We start from the raw sequence: 17,241 nt of genomic DNA, 5'->3' as shown, positions 1-17,241 counted from the left end.
CTGATGCCTGGCCTAAATTTCCAGTCATACTAGCCATTGTTTTAAAATATCCCTTATGGGCAGAGACACTTTAACATATATTAAAATTAAACCAGTTTTCTTGTGATTATGAATTGGTTTCATAAAACAGCATCCAAGGGACCACTCCCCCACCCCTTGTTAAAACACTTAATGTGCTTCAAAGTAAATAAAAACATAGTCTTCAAAGATGAAAATTGTAAAACCCTAATTACTCAAGGGGTGATTATCCCCATTTCTCCATTTGACACACGAACCTTGCCTGGCCTAAGATTTGGGGGAAATTTTAGGTCATTCCATACTGGATGACTACTAATAATAGTGTGGCTTCATTGATTAGAGCCCCCAGACCCAACATCCAATATTGTCAAAACCACTAATTCTGTTCAATCAACAACTGGCACATATTTTGTTTTGTTCAGTGCCTGTGTCAACGGTCTCTCATCTAAGATAGCCTGCACTCCCAAAGGGACACAATTCCCCCATTTCAGGCTTCACACAGGTACCGCAAGGGCTCGGCATCTCAACTGCACACCCTCTGGGCAGACAATGATTTAGCGGCATCCCCCTTTCTCCAGGAGCACAGGTATTGAAACAGGAGCAGAATCCTATGGTCCTTGTGCCCCATGCCCCGCCATGTGCCTGCCTTTCTTCTACCTGAGGAAAACTTTAGTCAAAGAATGCCTGCAATCAAAGAAGTGAGAGATGGGAAAGCAAAGGAAGAGTCAAAGGAGATTAAAATTAACGTAGTGATTAAGCATAGTCAAGGATATTTAGCTGTTTCTGAAGGGCTATAGATAATATTCTGAGCAATATCCAGAGAGCCACGTTATAGACAGAGAAGCAACAAGTTGAGATGTTAATTACATGATGGTCAGACTGAACACAGGCTGTAAGCGGCCACTGTTTTCCATAGAAATGGAATTTATGTTGAAAAACTGTTACATGTTGGGAGGGACAGTCAATGTACAAAGAACTCAATACAAAGTAGATAGTTTTAACCTTGGCTAGGGAGAAAAAAAGTCTTAAGTAATGTTCTTTTCCTGTATTTTCCTTCGAAAATATAGCAGCTGACTGTGCTGTTTCAGCATAGAGCAGCCCCCTCGCACTTCTGTCTGGAAAAGCTCTTGCCCCACTGGTTGCCAGGAAGGGTTTGGGTGGGGGAGCGGTCAGTCGGCCTTTGGACAGGTGTCCAGCATCCTGCCCCCCCGGCCCGCCGGCGCCTGAAATAAAGCAAACTTTCCTTCTTTCCGCCAACCTGGCCGGTCTGCTTGTTTGAGAGCGGAGCAGCCGCACCCACCACACTTCTTCCGACAGCAGCGTGAGGTTTCAGGATGACATCCGCCTTCAAGGAGATGCAGTGGAAGCACGTTTCATGTGCGAAGGACACAGACGTCTCACGCCTTCTGGTCCTTTCCTGGGGTTCTGAAGCAACACAGTGCTCATGTACACATCTCCCTTCCACATCAGAGTCAACAGACAGTCCCGGCAGCGCCCTCAGAGACGCCTGCACTCAAGGAGCTTCGGGAACGGTGTCTCCCGCCATCTGGAGTCCCTGCACGGCTTCTGATGGCCACAACGTGCCCAAGGATTCGGGTGCAATGACACTACCCCTAGCAAGCTTTCTCAGCCCTCTCGAGACACGAGTGCCTCCAGATTTGATTCTCACACACACGTAGCCCATGTGCCCACGGTCCCGGTCCCCGGCTTCTCAGAGACCACCTCCAGAGCTCCAAACACGCTCGGCTTATTCAAAAAGGGATATGCAGCAGCTGGCTTGGCCCCACACCTCTGCCCGCTTCCTGCAGAACTTTTTTCCCCAAACCACCAGATGTCAGCTCAGGCTTCGACACGCCCCCTCAAACTTCCACAGCGCTTTAAAACCTGCGGCTTTCCCTGGGTCCCTGCACCCTGCGCGGGCCCTCTCCTCACTAGGAGAGCAGTGAACGACTTTCAGCTTCTGTCTGTAGTGACCCTGGCCTCTCTGCGGAGACGCTCAGGCACCCCTGTCAATTAAGTCCCAGCCACCGCCTGACCGAAAGCAAGGCGATATTCATTATGTTTGGCGGGAGAGCCAGAACGATTTCCTTTATACGAGACCTCCTCCTGCGCTTCCTAAGGCACCTTGTGTGGATTTATCTCGAGGGTAAGATGATGCTCTTTCTGCCAAATGAATCACCCTACCAAGACGTGTTAAAGGAATTCATTGACCTGATTTGTCTGCGGGCAGTGAAACCTAGTTTGCACTTTTGGACAGGAAAGACTGCTGGTGCTACGAGAAACTGGTTTCTCGTTTCCGTTGCACCCAAGATGTCGTACTGCTTTAAGAAAGAACGTGATGAAGCAATGCGGGCAAATCCGGTTTAAACGGCATTTGGCACGACTTGGCAACGATTTGCTGAAGGATGCTTGACGTCCTTGTCGCGTCTCAAGGACGACGATCAGCTGAACTATGAACGAGAATTGAAAGGATTTGAAAACGGCATGACTCCTACACCTGTTTTGTTTGTGTGTTTCCCCCATAGCTTCCCAATCCAGTTTATGCTGACAAATGTAGTTACACGTTAGGAGGGACAACCCCTGTGCAAAAGTACTCAGTAGCAAGTAGATAGTTTTAACCTTGTTTAGTCAGGCAACAAGTCTTAAGTAATGTTCTTTTCCTGTATTTTCCTTCGAAAATATAGCAGCTGACTGTGCTGTTTCAGCATAGAGCAGCCCCCTCGCACTTCTGTCTGGAAAAGCTCTTGCCCCACTGGTTGCCAGGAAGGGTTTGGGTGGGGGAGCGGTCAGTCGGCCTTTGGACAGGTGTCCAGCATCCTCCCCCCCCGGCCCGCTGGCGCCTGAAATAAAGCAAACTTTCCTTCTGTCCGCCAACCTGGCCGGTCTGCTTGTTTGAGAGCGGAGCAGCCACACCCACCACACCTCTACCGACAGCAGTGTGAGGTTTCAGGATGACATCCGCCTTCAAGGAGATGCAGTGGAAGCACGTTTCATGTGCGAAGGACACAGACGTCTCACACCTTCTGGTCCTTTCCTGGGGTTCTGAAGCAACACAGTGCTCATGTACACATCTCCCTTCCACATCAGAGTCAACAGACAGTCCCGTCAGCGCCCTCAGAGACGCCTGCACTCAAGGAGCTTCGGGAACGGTGTCTCCCGCCATCTGGAGTCCCTGCACGGCTTCTGATGGCCACAACGTGCCCAAGGATTCGGGTGCAATGACACTACCCCTAGCAAGCTTTCTCAGCCCTCTCGAGACACGAGTGCCTCCAGATTTGATTCTCACACACACGTAGCCCATGTTCCCACGGTCCCGGTCCCCGGCTTCTCAGAGACCACCTCCAGAGCTCCAAACACACTCGGCTTATTCAAAAAGGGATATGCAGCAGCTGGCTTGGCCCCACACCTCTGCCCGCTTCCTGCAGAACTTTTTTCCCCAAACCACCAGATGTCAGCTCAGGCTTCGACACGCCCCCTCAAACTTCCACAGCGCTTTAAAACCTGCGGCTTTCCCTGGGTCCCTGCACCCTGCGCGGGCCCTCTCCTCACTAGGAGAGCAGTGAACGACTTTCAGCTTCTGTCTGTAGTGACCCTGGCCTCTCTGCGGAGACGCTCAGGCACCCCTGTCAATTAAGTCCCAGCCACCGCCTGACCGAAAGCAAGGCGATATTCATTGTTTGGCGGGAGAGCCAGAACGATTTCCTTTATACAAGACCTCCTCCTGCGCTTCCTTAGGCACCTTGTGTGGATTTATCTCGAGGGTAAGATGATGCTCTTTCTGCCAAATGAATCACCCTACCAAGACGTGTTAAAGGAATTCATTGACCTGATTTGTCTGCGTGCAGTGAAACCTAGTTTGCACTTTTGGACAGGAAAGACTGCTGGTGGTACGAGAAACTGGTTTCTCGTTTCCGTTGCACCCAAGATGTCGTACTGCTTTAAGAAAGAACGTGATGAAGCAATGCGGGCAAATCCGATTTAAACGGCATTTGGAACGAATTGGCAACGATTTGGTGAAGGATACTTGACGTCCTTGTCTCGTCTCAAGGAAGACGATCAGCTGAACTATGAACGAGAATTGAAAGGACATGAATTCGGCATCACCTCTACCCCTGTTTTGTTTGTGTGTTTCCCCCTATAACTTTCCAACCCAGTTTATGTTGACAAATTTAGTTACATGTTAGGAGGGACAGTCCCCATACAAAAATACTCAATACGAAGTTCATATTTTTACCCCAAATCTTTACCCTTTAATCTTTTCCAGTATTTTTTCAGAAAATACTCCCTTTGTAAATTCAAATTTGTCCGTTTTGAGTCTTCTGACTCAGCATTTTGAACACTTCCATTTCTTGTGTTGGTAGCGCTTTGCAGGTTCTCCTGTCTCTTGTTTTTGCCTCTCAAATTCTTGTTTCTTCGCCGCACATGGAGCTTGCTCATATTCTTCGTGTGCCTTTTGGTTTGATGTTTTCTTTTGCTTTGGAATGTTTCATAGAGTATATTCTCGTGCTGCAGTGCCCTTCTGGCAGAAGCCGTTCAGTGCTACAATGTCCTTCAGACAAAGCCTGGTCAGGCGTACCTTGGTCTTCTGGCAAAGACTGCTCACCTTGTTCTAACCAGGATTGGTCAGCTTTTCTCAGCTGCTTGCTGAGTCTTTCCTCTCTAGCTAAATAGAGATGGTTCCAGTGACCAGGGTGTTAGGGCAAGCGCACCTATTGTAACCACCCACACTGGCCAGGCACTATAGTAACCATTTGCAGGAGTTGTTTTATGACAGGACCTTCTGCCAAGGAAGACGGAACTACTAAGCCTCCACTTATTAGAAGAAGAAGTTTGGGAGAGATCCCAAGGAGACTCCACATGTCCGACCACATCCCAGAATCCTTCTCTCTGGCATCCATCTGGCCTGAATTAGGTGTGCACCACCAGGAAGGACTCTGAGTCAGAATGTTTGGCTAAAGACAACCCGGAAACTAATCCCATCACCATAACACCCATGACCACAAGCCATGTGACAGAGCTGTTCTCCTGGGTTCCATTACCCTATGGCTCTCCACCCGGGTGCTCTTTCCCAAGAAAATCTCTTGCTTTGTCAGCACATGTGTCTCCTCCAACAATTCATTTCTAAGTGTTAGACAAGGGCCCAGGTTTGGGCCCTGGAAGGGGTCTCTGCTCCTGCAACAAGGGTACCAATCTGTGCACTGGGATTCGCCTGAGCTCATCTCACATGCTAGTAAAGTAATGCTCAATATTCTCCAAGCCAGGCTTCAGCAATACGTGAACCATGAACTTCCAGATGTTCGAGCTGATTTTCGAAAAGGCAGAGGGACCAGAGATCAAATTGCCAACATCCTCTGGATCAAGGAAAAAGCAAGAGAGTTCCAGAAAAACATCTATTTCTGCTTTATTGACTATGCAAAAGCCTCTGACTGTGTGGATCACAATAAACTGTGGAAAATTCTGAAAGAGATGGGAATACCAGACCACCTGATCTGCCTCTTGAGAAATCTGTATGCAGGTCAGGAAGCAACAGTTAGAACTGGACATGGAACAACAGACTGGTTCCAAATAGGAAAAGGAGTACATCAAGGCTGTATATTGTCACCCTGCTTATTTAACTTCTATGCAGAGTACATCATGAGAAACGCTGGACTGGAAGAAACACAAGCTGAAATCAAGATTGCCAAGAGAAATATCAATAATCTCAGATATGCAGATGACACCACCCTTATGGCAGAAAGTGAAGAGGAACTCAAAAGCCTCTTGAAGAAAGTGAAAGTGGAGAGTGAAAAAGTTGGCTTAAAGCTCAACATTCAGAAAACGAAGATCATGGCATCCAGTCCCATCACTTCATGGGAAATAGATGGGGAAACAGTGGAAACAGTGTCAGACTTTATCTTTTTGGGCTCCAAAATGACTGCAGATGGTGACTGCAGCCATGAAATTAAAAGACGCTTGCTCCTTGGAAGTAAAGTTATGACCAACCTAGATAGCATATTCAAATCAGAGGCATTGCTTTGTCAACTAAAGTCCGTCTAGTCAAGGCTATGGTTTTTCCAGTGGTCATGTATGGATGTGAGAGTTGGACTGTGAAGAAGACTGAGCGCCAAAGAATTGATGCTTTTGAACTGTGGTGTTGGAGAAGACTCTTGAGAATCCCTTGGACTGCACGGAGATCCAACCAGTCCATTCTGAAGGAGATCAGCCCTGGGATTTCTTTGGAAGGAATGATGCTAAAGCTGAAACTCCAGTACTTTGGCCACCTCATGCGAAGAGTTGACTCATTGGAAAAGACTCTGATGCTGGGAGGGATTGGGGGCAGGAGGAGAAGGGGACGACAGAGGATGAGATGGCTGGATGGCATCACTGATTTGATGGTCGTGAGTCTAAGTGAACTCTGCGAGATGGTGATGGACAGGGAGGCCTGGCGTGCTGCGACTCATGGGGTCACAGAGTCAGACACGACTGACAAACTGAACTGAACTGAGCTGAACTGAGCCTTATTTTCCCTCCAGAGCAATATCTTGGAAGTTTGCTGAATCTTTAGTTTTCTTTGAAATGGGAAGCCTCATCCCTCGCGAATGCTCCCCATGAGGGCTACAGATGGTTATTACATTGCTATGTACTCTGCTTTACATTCTTATTTCTGAATCCCGCCGATGAGACTCCTTCTTCTTGCATCCCAAAACACCCTGTCCATGCCCCTCTCCCCCGACCCATGGTGCCCTCCATCTACAACTTAAAAAAAAAAATTGGAACTTGATACCTGAGTAAAATAAAGATATAAGTAAATGCAGTGCAGTGGATGGTGTGTTTCTTTGGTGTGATTTGCCTGATGTCCAGCCCAGGGTCTTTCCCATGGACCCTAGAGTGGGAGTGGGTCTCCAGCAGGAGAAAGTGCAAGGGTGGGGGTAGGAGTCGACAGGAGCCCTCTGTCGGGGGTGGAGGCCAGGGTGCTGGGGTGCAGATGTGGTTCAGAGAAACGGGAAGGGGAGTGGAGGTCCACAGGCTCAAATTGTGGACTTGAGACCAGACAGGTTTTGAGAAAATCCTGCCTCAGTAGCCGAATATGCAGAGAAGCTGCGGTGGCACTGGATGGTTTGAGAAGGCAATTTCTGACGTCAAATCACATCCCAATCAGGATGTATACCAATGGAGCCCAGAGGAGAAATTGGAGCCTAGAAGATAAAGTGCGCGCATGAAAAGGGTGCATAGAAACCTTCCAATGGCTTCCTGATGTGAACGTTTTGTCCATGGGACAAAAAGACCCAGATCTGGCCTTTCTTAACATATTGTTATGGCTTTCTGAAATTTTAATATTATATTAATATTACATTAGTATAATATAATGATATTATAGTAATTAAATGTCAATATAAATTATAATTTATATAATTTATATTTTAAATTTGTACATGAATTTTAAAATTTATATATAATATAAACTTTATTTTTATTACAATTGAATTAATATATTATTAATGATAATAATTAAGATATATTCTATTACTATAATATATTATGTAAATATATATTATATTTCATATTTTAATTATATTATATATTATAGTAAATATTATTTTATATAATATATCAATTATATATAAAATTGTATAAATGATAAGGTAGAATAACAGATGATTCTAAAGAATGTATTATATATAATATATAATATTTGATATAATGACATTATATATAATTATATATTTTAGTAATGTTAAAAATTATATATAATATGTTATATATAATATTTAGCAATATATAATATATGTTACATAATGTATAATAAGAATATATACAATATATAATATGTATTATAAATGTACATTGTACATTATATGTAAAGCATATAATTTATCTATAATATTATCTATTTATGTATTATGTTAATATCAATATGTTGTATATAATAATATATACTCTATAACAATATATTATATAATCTTTTACTATATATTATTATGCTATATATTATATCATTGTATATGTAATATTTTATTTATATATTTATTATTATAGATTTTGAGCATATATTAAAACTTATTGCATTTTTAAATGCCTTAAAACTAAAACCAAGAAACAAGCAATTGGTTTTCTTTAACAACATTAAATTTTATAATCTATAAGACATAAAAATTTATGGCTAATTTTTCCTTATGTAGTGCAATATATGTACTTAGTAAACTGAAATATATTTAGTGTTTTTTTCATAAAAGGCAAAGGTAAGTAAACATAGACTTGTTCACAAGTCAATGTTTCAGTATTTTATCTAAAACTGATTTAACTCTTCAATGAATTCTCATCATGGAACTTAATTTAACAAAACTCTAATGGTTTAAATTCCCGAGAATCCAAAAAACAAAAGATAATTCTTTTAAGGAGCTTACCTAAAGGCTTTTCTACCATTTATCTCAGTTATTTATGACAATATATCACTATGGGTCAACTTTTGTGCTGACAAATTTTGCAACAGCTGTGACCTACTGACTAGCAGTAGAACCAGGTACAAGGAAAGTCAGTGCTGAGGCTAAATGTTGGTGTCTCGTGCCTCTAGTAATCAGACACAATTAAACAAGCAAAACTGACATCAGTACCAGACAGAGACTTAATATTGAACATTTCTCAGATTTTGTGAGTCTTAGAAATTTGTAAGCACTTATTTTTCTTTAAGTCAATGGAATAGAGCTCATTTAGAAGTTAATCCCAGGAATATTTTCTAAAGATAAAGACACTCACTGAGACACACACACGAGCAGAGATCTGTTTCATCATTTTACATTTCATGAATCAGGCACTGCATTTAAGCTTGTCGGTTTATGAAAAAGAGAGAGAATAACAAATGTACCACTTGACGTCAAAGGCTTCTTTTTCTTCCCTCCTTCCACCCCCCTCCCCTGGCTCAATTTCAATCCTTCTAAGTAAGCCAAGGCTGAAACGTACGCAATGTGGGCTGTGTTTGTATGAATACTTCAGGGAAATGTTTTTTTTTAATTTATTTATTTTAATTAGAGGCTAATTACAATATTGTATTGGTTTTGCCATACATGAACATGAATCCGCCACGGGTGTACACGTGTTCCCAATCTGAACCCCCCTCCCACCTCCGACCCCATACCATCCTTCTGGGGCATCCCAGTGCACCAGCCCCAAGCATCCTGTATCCTGCATCAAACCTGGACTGGCGATTCATTCCTTTTATGATATTATACATGTTTCAATGCCATTCTCCCAAATCGTTCCCCCCTTGAGGGACATGTTGAGGCTTAACATCAATTTTTCTCCTAAGAATATCTTTATTCTCAAAGCGCGAGTGTTCTAGAAAACTAAAGTGTGTCATCAAGCCATCTCTCTCCAACTGCACATGCAAAAAAACCAGTTCTGAAATTTCAAAAGAGTTTCATCTCAACCATATTCTCCGAAGTCTAAAGAATATTGTGACTACATAGTGTTAAACTATTTTGTCCTTGTTAATAGGTTTAAACGTGTAGGTTGACTGCTGCTGCTTCTGCTACTAAGTCGCTTCACTCGTGTCCAACTCTGTGCGACCCCATAGACGGCAACCCACCAGGCTCCGCCGTCCCTGGGATTCTCCTGGCAAGAACACTGGAGTGGGTTGCCATTTCTTTCTCCAATGCATGAAAGTGAAAAGTGAAAGTGAAGTCACTAAGTCATGTCTGAATCTTCGTGACTGCATGGACTGCAGCCTACCAGACTCCTCCGTCCATTGGATTTTCCAGGCAACAGTACTGAAGTGTGTTGCCATTGCCTTCTCCGTGGCTTGACTAGTCTTCCAAAATGTGTCCTAGGTGGTTATCAGAGGGAATCAAAGGAGGGCTTCCCATTTTTGAATGGACACCCATGAGCCACATACAAACCAGACCTCATTAGCTGATGGAAACCTTATATGAGGGGGAAGACACCAGAAAGCATAAAGCTCAGGGTGGCTGTTTCCAACTCCTGCCAAGTCCATGACCTTAGTCCTTAGATCTCACAGGTGGGATTTCCAACATGAAAGCTAACCAGACAAACACTCACTGTTCCCCAGATGGAAACAAATGTTCCTCAGATGGACATGTTGAAGGAGCCTCAGATACATGGCGGGGGACTCACCCAGACGCTGGCCAAGATGTCTCAATGTCCAAGACGCTGTCCTTCTCCTTCCTCAAAATAATTCCTTGGAGCAGCAAAATTCAAGCTGGTATGGGCTGGAAGAAGACAGGAACATCCTTGAGGCGAAGGTGGCCTCCCCACCCTCTAGGGCGGCCCTTCCTCTTCCCTCCTCTACCGCCTTGGTGTCCCCACTGCCTGCTTGGTGGACCGAGTATGACTGGGGCTCAGCCTTCTTGACACGGGTCCTCGGGGATCAGGCCTCTGAAGGAATCTTCCCAGCGTTCCAACCTTCTGGAAAGAGGCTGCGTGGAGGAAAAATCTAGAGAGTGTGATGGGGCCAGGGGACACCCAGGGGGTCACCCCTAAGCCAACCCCACACGGGACTCCAAATTTGTTACCCAAATTCAGCCTCTGCACACCAAGGCAGAGTGAAGTCTATAAGAAAGAAGTTTGGGTGAAGTAGAAAGAAAGAGCTTTACTGCTTTGCTAGGAAAAATGGGCCACATTGGCCTAGTGCCCCCAAGACCGTGAGTGCCAGCCTGGAGCGGGTATGTGGAGTCTTTAGTGTTTATGGAGCCATGGCTGGTGTTGAGGCAGTGGGGAGGCCACAGCATCAACCTTCTTGTTCCAGCCAGTCTGGGGTCTACCTGCTGTGGGCAGCAGTTCACTTGTTCAGCCTGGTGGGGGTTTCGGTAACTGCAAAATAGCTCACACATAAGGCACAGAATATTACCAAGAGACCTTGAGGAAGAAAAGTCCTTGACTTTGTTTGATGGCTTCAGTATTATTTTGTCTTGTTTGACATTTTCCCCTTCAGGATCCTCTCACTGCTTTGATGAAATTTATTCTTTGTTTTCCCCCATCCTTCCAGAAGGCATGAGGGATCTTTGTTCCCCGACCTGGATCCTACCTTCAGCCCATGAATTTGGTGGAGTCTTAGCCACCAGACCACCAGGGAAGCCCCTAAATGGATGATTTGGTGAAAGATTTTCTACAGACAAAAGGCTGGTGGAGGACTTGACTGGGGGTTTCTTCTGGGAAAGCCTCAGTGGGTCCTGCTTGGTTACAATCTAGCCCTTCCCTGGTCTGCCCCTGCCTGGTGTCTCAGCCCTCCAGGAGAAGGAAGTCAGCACAGAAACAGGCAGGAGGCCACAGGAGAGTTCAGATGCCATTTATTTCTTTCGGGTGAAGTGTACACGTTGTCAGGGTGGCTGAGGGGTAAAGAATATGCCTGCAATGCAGGACATGGCGGGGGCTTGAGTCTGGTCTCTGGATGCATAAGATCCCCTGGAGTAGGAAATGGCATGCCACTACAGTATTTTTGCCTGGGAAACCCCATGGACAATGGAGCCTTGGGGGCCACAGTCCAAAGGGTCACAAAGAACCACCGAACAGGCACACAGGTAGGAAAGTAACATTTGTGCATTGCTGGTAACAGCAAAAATTCAGTTTCTGTATTTTGTCCTGGTTCCTGCAGTGGAGGAACCAATACAGGAAGGCAAGCTGGTAATCTTGTCTCCTGAACACTGTTACCATCATGTCAGTGATGTCTCTCCAGGTTCAAATCAGTCTTGTTGGTTAGGCAGGCAGAGTTGGGATGTGTAAATCATAAGCGGACTGAAATCTTGGTCATAAACATCCCACACTGATAAGTCCTCTAACACAGTAATGCATTTTCTTAAGACTTCACAAGAGCTGCTCCTCCCCTCTACTGTGACCCTATTTAGTCCCTTGAAGACTGGCGTCTGGGTCCTATGTGCCCCCAGCTTCTCTCAAGACCACCAGGGCCCCTCTGCTCACATTAGGAACAGGCCTCTGAGCTCCTGGGTCTGTGCCACAGCGCTACCCCTGCTCCCCACACTGAGCCCCTCAGGGCTCCCCTCCAGAATGTGCCCTCTGAAAACCTCCCCAAGCCCTTGACCCCAGGGGGGCTCAGATCCCTTGGCCCTCGCTCCTCCAGATCTGGCCCTTCCCCTGCCCTGTGCCTGGCCAGAGCCTCAGCCCAGCAGGAGAAGGAGGTCAGCACACAACCAGGCAGGAGACTGATCTCAGCCTGCAGTGACTTGAAGCAGGGTTTCAGCCCTGGCCAGAGACTGAGGTCGGGCTGTGGGAGGGAGAGCACTGGATCCTAAGCGATAGACCACCAGGGTGAATGGCTGTTGACAAACCCTGACTCATTATCTATGTAGAGGTGAACCCCACCTAGAGATGGAAAATGGTGAAGCAAGCAAGTGTTTATTAGGAGGGAAAGGGTGCTTGTGGATAGACTCGCCAGAGGGCTCAGAGAGAGTGGGGAAGTCAGGCCTCATGGTAGTTAGAATCACTTTTATGGGGCATTTCTTCTGGATTTCCTTTAGCCAATCATCTTGCTTTTCCTGGCTCTGAGTCCCTTTTTGGTACACCTCAGGGTCCCCCTGGGCTTGTCAGGTGGCTCAGTGGTAAAGAACCCACCTGCCAATTCAAGAGACATGGGCTCGATTCCTGGCTTGGAAAGATCTCCTGGTGGAGATAAGGGCAACCCACTCCAGGTTCTTGCCTAGAAAATCTCATGGAGCCTGGTGGGTTAAAATCCATGGGGTCACAAAAGATTCAGACACAACTTGGTTACACAACAGCACTAAGATTCAGTCTAGCCATTGAAATGAAGAAGAGTTACTTGTAACAAGAAAGATACATGTAGGGCTTCCCTGGTGTTCCAGTGGTTAAGAGTCCACCTGCCAATGCAGGGGACATGGGTTCCATCCCTGGTCCAGGAGGATTTCACGGGCCTTGGGGCATTTAAGCCCGTGCTCCACAACTACTGAACGTACTCCAACAACTACTGCCTGCCTAGAGCCCACGCTCCACAACAAGAGAAGCCACCACAACAAGAAGCGTGTGTCCCCCAAATAGAGAGTAGCCTCCACTCGCAGCACAGAGAAAGCCCCCACACAGCAACAAAGACCTAGTGCACCAAAAAAATAAAATAAAACCGCAAAAACATATCGCAATAACAGGAAATGACGTGAGGAATGTTCATTTGTGGTTAGACCACTCGGGTGAGAATCTGGGCTGCACATGGAGTAAACACACCTGCTGGAGAAGTTTTCACACTGTCAGGCATGGTGGTCCTGTTGAAGAAACCGAAAACACTACAGAGCACAAGTGTGATCTGCCTTGTAAATGCTTCCTGGGCCCTCCTTTCCTAGGAAGATTTCTGAGCTGATCCACTCCAGCACCACAGACAGCTCCCACTTCTGCCCTGCCTTTTCCCAGGTGGTTCATCAGGAGCTCAGCAAGCAGAGGGCTGTCGACGGCCTGGACAATATGATAGGCAGGATGGGAAAGATTAGACCGAGACTAGGCGAGGCTTCAACATGGACCCCAGGTGGGCATACTGTGGGCAGGGATTGGAGACAGAGACTAGGAAGCTGTAGGTGAGAAAGGGGACGCTGACGACATGGGAAAGGACACCAGCCTCATCAGAGACAAGCCCTTTCTCCCCAGAATCTACCCAGAGGGAATCAGCCACAGCTCTGAATAGCAGGGAGCCTCATGAGCACAGAGGTCACCTGGAACCTCCTGGATTCTAGGTTCTATGTGCCCAGATTTATTTTTTTTTTTATTTATTTATTTTTTCTCTAATTTTATTTTATTTTTAAACTTTACATAATTGTATTAGTTTTGCCAAATATCAAAATGAATCCGCCACAGGTATACATGTGCTCCCCATCCCGAACCCTCCTCCCTCCTCCCTCCCCATACCATCCCTCTGGGCCGTCCCAGTGCACCAGCCCCCAGCATCCAGCATCATGCATCGAACCTGGACTGGCAACTCGTTTCCTACATGATATTTTACATGTTTCATTGCCATTCTCCCAAATCTTCCCACCCTCTCCCTCTCCCACAGAGTCCATAAGACTGTTCTATACATCAGTGTCTCTTTTGCTGTCTCGTACACCGGGTTATTGTTACCATCTTTCTAAATTCCATATATATGCGTTAGTATACTGTATTTATGTTTTTCCTTCTGGCTTACTTCACTCTGTATAATAGGCTCCAGTTTCATCCACCTAATTAGAACTGATTCAAATGTATTCTTTTTAATGGCTGAGTAATACTCCATTGTGTATATGTACCACAGCTTTCTTATCCATTCATCTGCTGATGGACATCTAGGTTGCTTCCATGTCTTGGCTATTATAAACAGTGCTGCGATGAACATTGGGGTACACGTGTCTCTTTCCCTTCTGGTTTCCTCAGTGTGTATGCCCAGCAGTGGGGTTGCTGGATCATAAGGCAGTTCTATTTCCAGTTTTTTAAGGAATCTCCACACTGTTCTCCATAGTGGCTGTACTAGTTTGCATTCCCACCAACAGTGTAAAAGGGTTCCCTTTTCTCCACACCCTCTCCAGCATTTATTATTTGTAGACTTTTGGATCGCAGCCATTCTGACTGGCGTGAAATGGTACCTCATAGTGGTTTTGATTTGCATTTCTCTGATAATGAGTGATGTTGAGCATCTTTTCATGTGTTTGTTAGCCATCTGTATGTCTTTTTTGGAGAAATGTCTATTTAGTTCTTTGGCCCATTTTTTGATTGGGTCGTTTATTTTTCTGGAGTTGAGCTGTAGGAGTTGCTTGTATATTTTTGAGATTAGTTGTTTGTCCGTTGCTTCATTTGCTATTATTTTCTCCCATTCTGAAGGCTGTCTTTTCACCTTGCTAATAGTTTCCTTTGATGTGCAGAAGCTTTTAAGGTTAATTAGGTCCCATTTGTTTATTTTTGCTTTTATTTCCAATATTCTGGGAGGTGGGTCATAGAGGATCCTGCTGTGATGTATGTCGGAGAGTGTTTTGCCTATGTTCTCCTCTAGGAGTTTTATAGTTTCTGGTCTTACGTTTAGATCTTTAATCCATTTTGAGTTTATTTTTGTGTATGGTGTTAGAAAGTGGTCTATGTGCCCAGATTTAAATGAGCCCAATGTCAGTGCGTGCAGCCCTGCTCTTCAGAGACTATTCATCTTCCCCAAGGCTGAGTCATTTAGACATACTTTAAATTCACTGGCTCCGATGATAGAGAATCTGCCTGAAATGCAATCCCTGGGTCAGGGAGAAGGGAATGGCAACCCACTCCAGTATTCTTGCCTGGAGAATTCCATGGACAGAGGACCCTGGGGGGCTACAGTCCATGGGGTGGCAAAGAGTTGGACACAACTGAAGCGACTCTCACTGCACTAAATGCACTCTGAAAGTTGTAGGGGTTGTAACTTCAGGGCACTCGAACCTGGAGAGAATAGCTGTCATCAGCGTTGATTGCAAGCTTGGCCCCCGCCACATCTAGTCACTCATTCTTGACCAGTAAGAGCCCCTGAGGTTTGCTTTGCCTCATGCTTTTACAAATAAAAGCCCAGAAGTCAGAGCCACATCATATCCAGGTGTGATCCTGTCTTAATGAATAGTATATATGAGGAGTTTTGAGTGTCCAAGTGTTTGCAGAAATACTTTGGATAAAAAGACATCTGGGGATTCCCTAGTGGACTAAGTGGTTAAAAATCTGCTGGCAATGCAGGTAACTACATATGAAAAATTAAAGTGTTAATTGCTCAGTTGTGTCCGACTCTCTGCAACTTCATGGACTGTAGCCCTACAGGCTCCTTTGCCCATGGAATTCTCCAGGGAAGACCACTGGAGTGGGTGGCCATTCCCTTCTCCAGGGATCTTCCCAACCCAGGGATGGAATCCCATCTACTGAATTGCAGGCAGGTTATTTACCATCTGAGCCACCAGGGAAGCCCATCTACATATAAAATAGAAGAATATAATGTTTCACTTTAACTGATGCCTGGCCTAAATTTCCAGTCATACTAGCCATTGTTTTAAAATATCCCTTATGGGCAGAGACACTTTAACATATATTAAAATTAAACCAGTTTTCTTGTGATTATGAATTGGTTTCATAAAACAGCATCCAAGGGACCACTCCCCCACCCCTTGTTAAAACACTTAATGTGCTTCAAAGTAAATAAAAACATAGTCTTCAAAGATGAAAATTGTAAAACCCTAATTACTCAAGGGGTGATTATCCCCATTTCTCCATTTGACACACGAACCTTGCCTGGCCTAAGATTTGGGGGAAATTTTAGGTCATTCCATACTGGATGACTACTAATAATAGTGTGGCTTCATTGATTAGAGCCCCCAGACCCAACATCCAATATTGTCAAAACCACTAATTCTGTTCAATCAACAACTGGCACATATTTAGTTTTGTTCAGTGCCTGTGTCAACAGTCTCTCATCTAAGATAGCCTGCACTCCCAAAGGGACACAATTCCCCCATTTCAGGCTTCACACAGGTACCGCAAGGGCTCAGCATCTCAACTGCACACCCTCTGGGCAGACAATGATTTAGCGGCATCCCCCTTTCTCCAGGAGCACAGGTATTGAAACAGGAGCAGAATCCTATGGTCCTTGTGCCCCATGCCCCGCCATGTGCCTGCCTTTCTTCTACCTGAGGAAAACTTTAGTCAAAGAATGCCTGCAATCAAAGAAGTGAGAGATGGGAAAGCAAAGGAAGAGTCAAAGGAGATTAAAATTAACGTAGTGATTAAGCATAGTCAAGGATATTTAGCTGTTTCTGAAGGGCTATAGATAATATTCTGAGCAATATCCAGAGAGCCACGTTATAGACAGAGAAGCAACAAGTTGAGATGTTAATTACATGATGGTCAGACTGAACACAGGCTGTAAGCGGCCACTGTTTTCCATAGAAATGGAATTTATGTTGAAAAACTGTTACATGTTGGGAGGGACAGTCAATGTACAAAGAACTCAATACAAAGTAGATAGTTTTAACCTTGGCTAGGGAGAAAAAAAGTCTTAAGTAATGTTCTTTTCCTGTATTTTCCTTCGAAAATATAGCAGCTGACTGTGCTGTTTCAGCATACAGCAGCCCCCTCGCACTTCTGTCTGGAAAAGCTCTTGCCCCACTGGTTGCCAGGAAGGGTTTGGGTGGGGGAGCCGTCAGTCGGCCTTTGGACAGGTGTCCAGCATCCTCCCCCGCCCCGGCCCGCTGGCGCCTGAAATAAAGCAAACTTTCCTTCTTTCCGCCAACCTGGCCGGTCTGCTTGTTTGAG

At 45.2% G+C, this 17,241-nt stretch overlaps 1 long non-coding RNA gene across 23 annotated transcripts in view; it reads right to left on the bottom strand.

Moving 5' to 3' along the window:
- The window catches only part of LOC139182080 (uncharacterized), a 55,620-nt gene extending 41,829 nt beyond the window's left edge, over nt 1-13,791 (bottom strand). For 6 of the 23 annotated variants that reach the window (XR_011565652.1, XR_011565658.1, XR_011565650.1 and 3 more), the window contains exon 1: nt 10,126-13,789. This is a non-coding gene — a long non-coding RNA (uncharacterized lncRNA). Of the gene's footprint in view, nt 1-10,125 lie in introns of all 23 variants that reach the window. The other 17 variants (XR_011565661.1, XR_011565664.1, XR_011565646.1 and 14 more) reach the window with 5 other exon arrangements.
- Nucleotides 13,792-17,241: the final 3,450 nt, after the last annotated feature.

This window comes from Bos indicus, unplaced genomic scaffold, assembly GCF_029378745.1.
Source record: "Bos indicus isolate NIAB-ARS_2022 breed Sahiwal x Tharparkar unplaced genomic scaffold, NIAB-ARS_B.indTharparkar_mat_pri_1.0 scaffold_78, whole genome shotgun sequence".
NCBI classification, from domain to species: domain Eukaryota; kingdom Metazoa; phylum Chordata; class Mammalia; order Artiodactyla; family Bovidae; genus Bos; species Bos indicus.
This window is presented reverse-complemented; position numbering and strand designations above follow the sequence as displayed.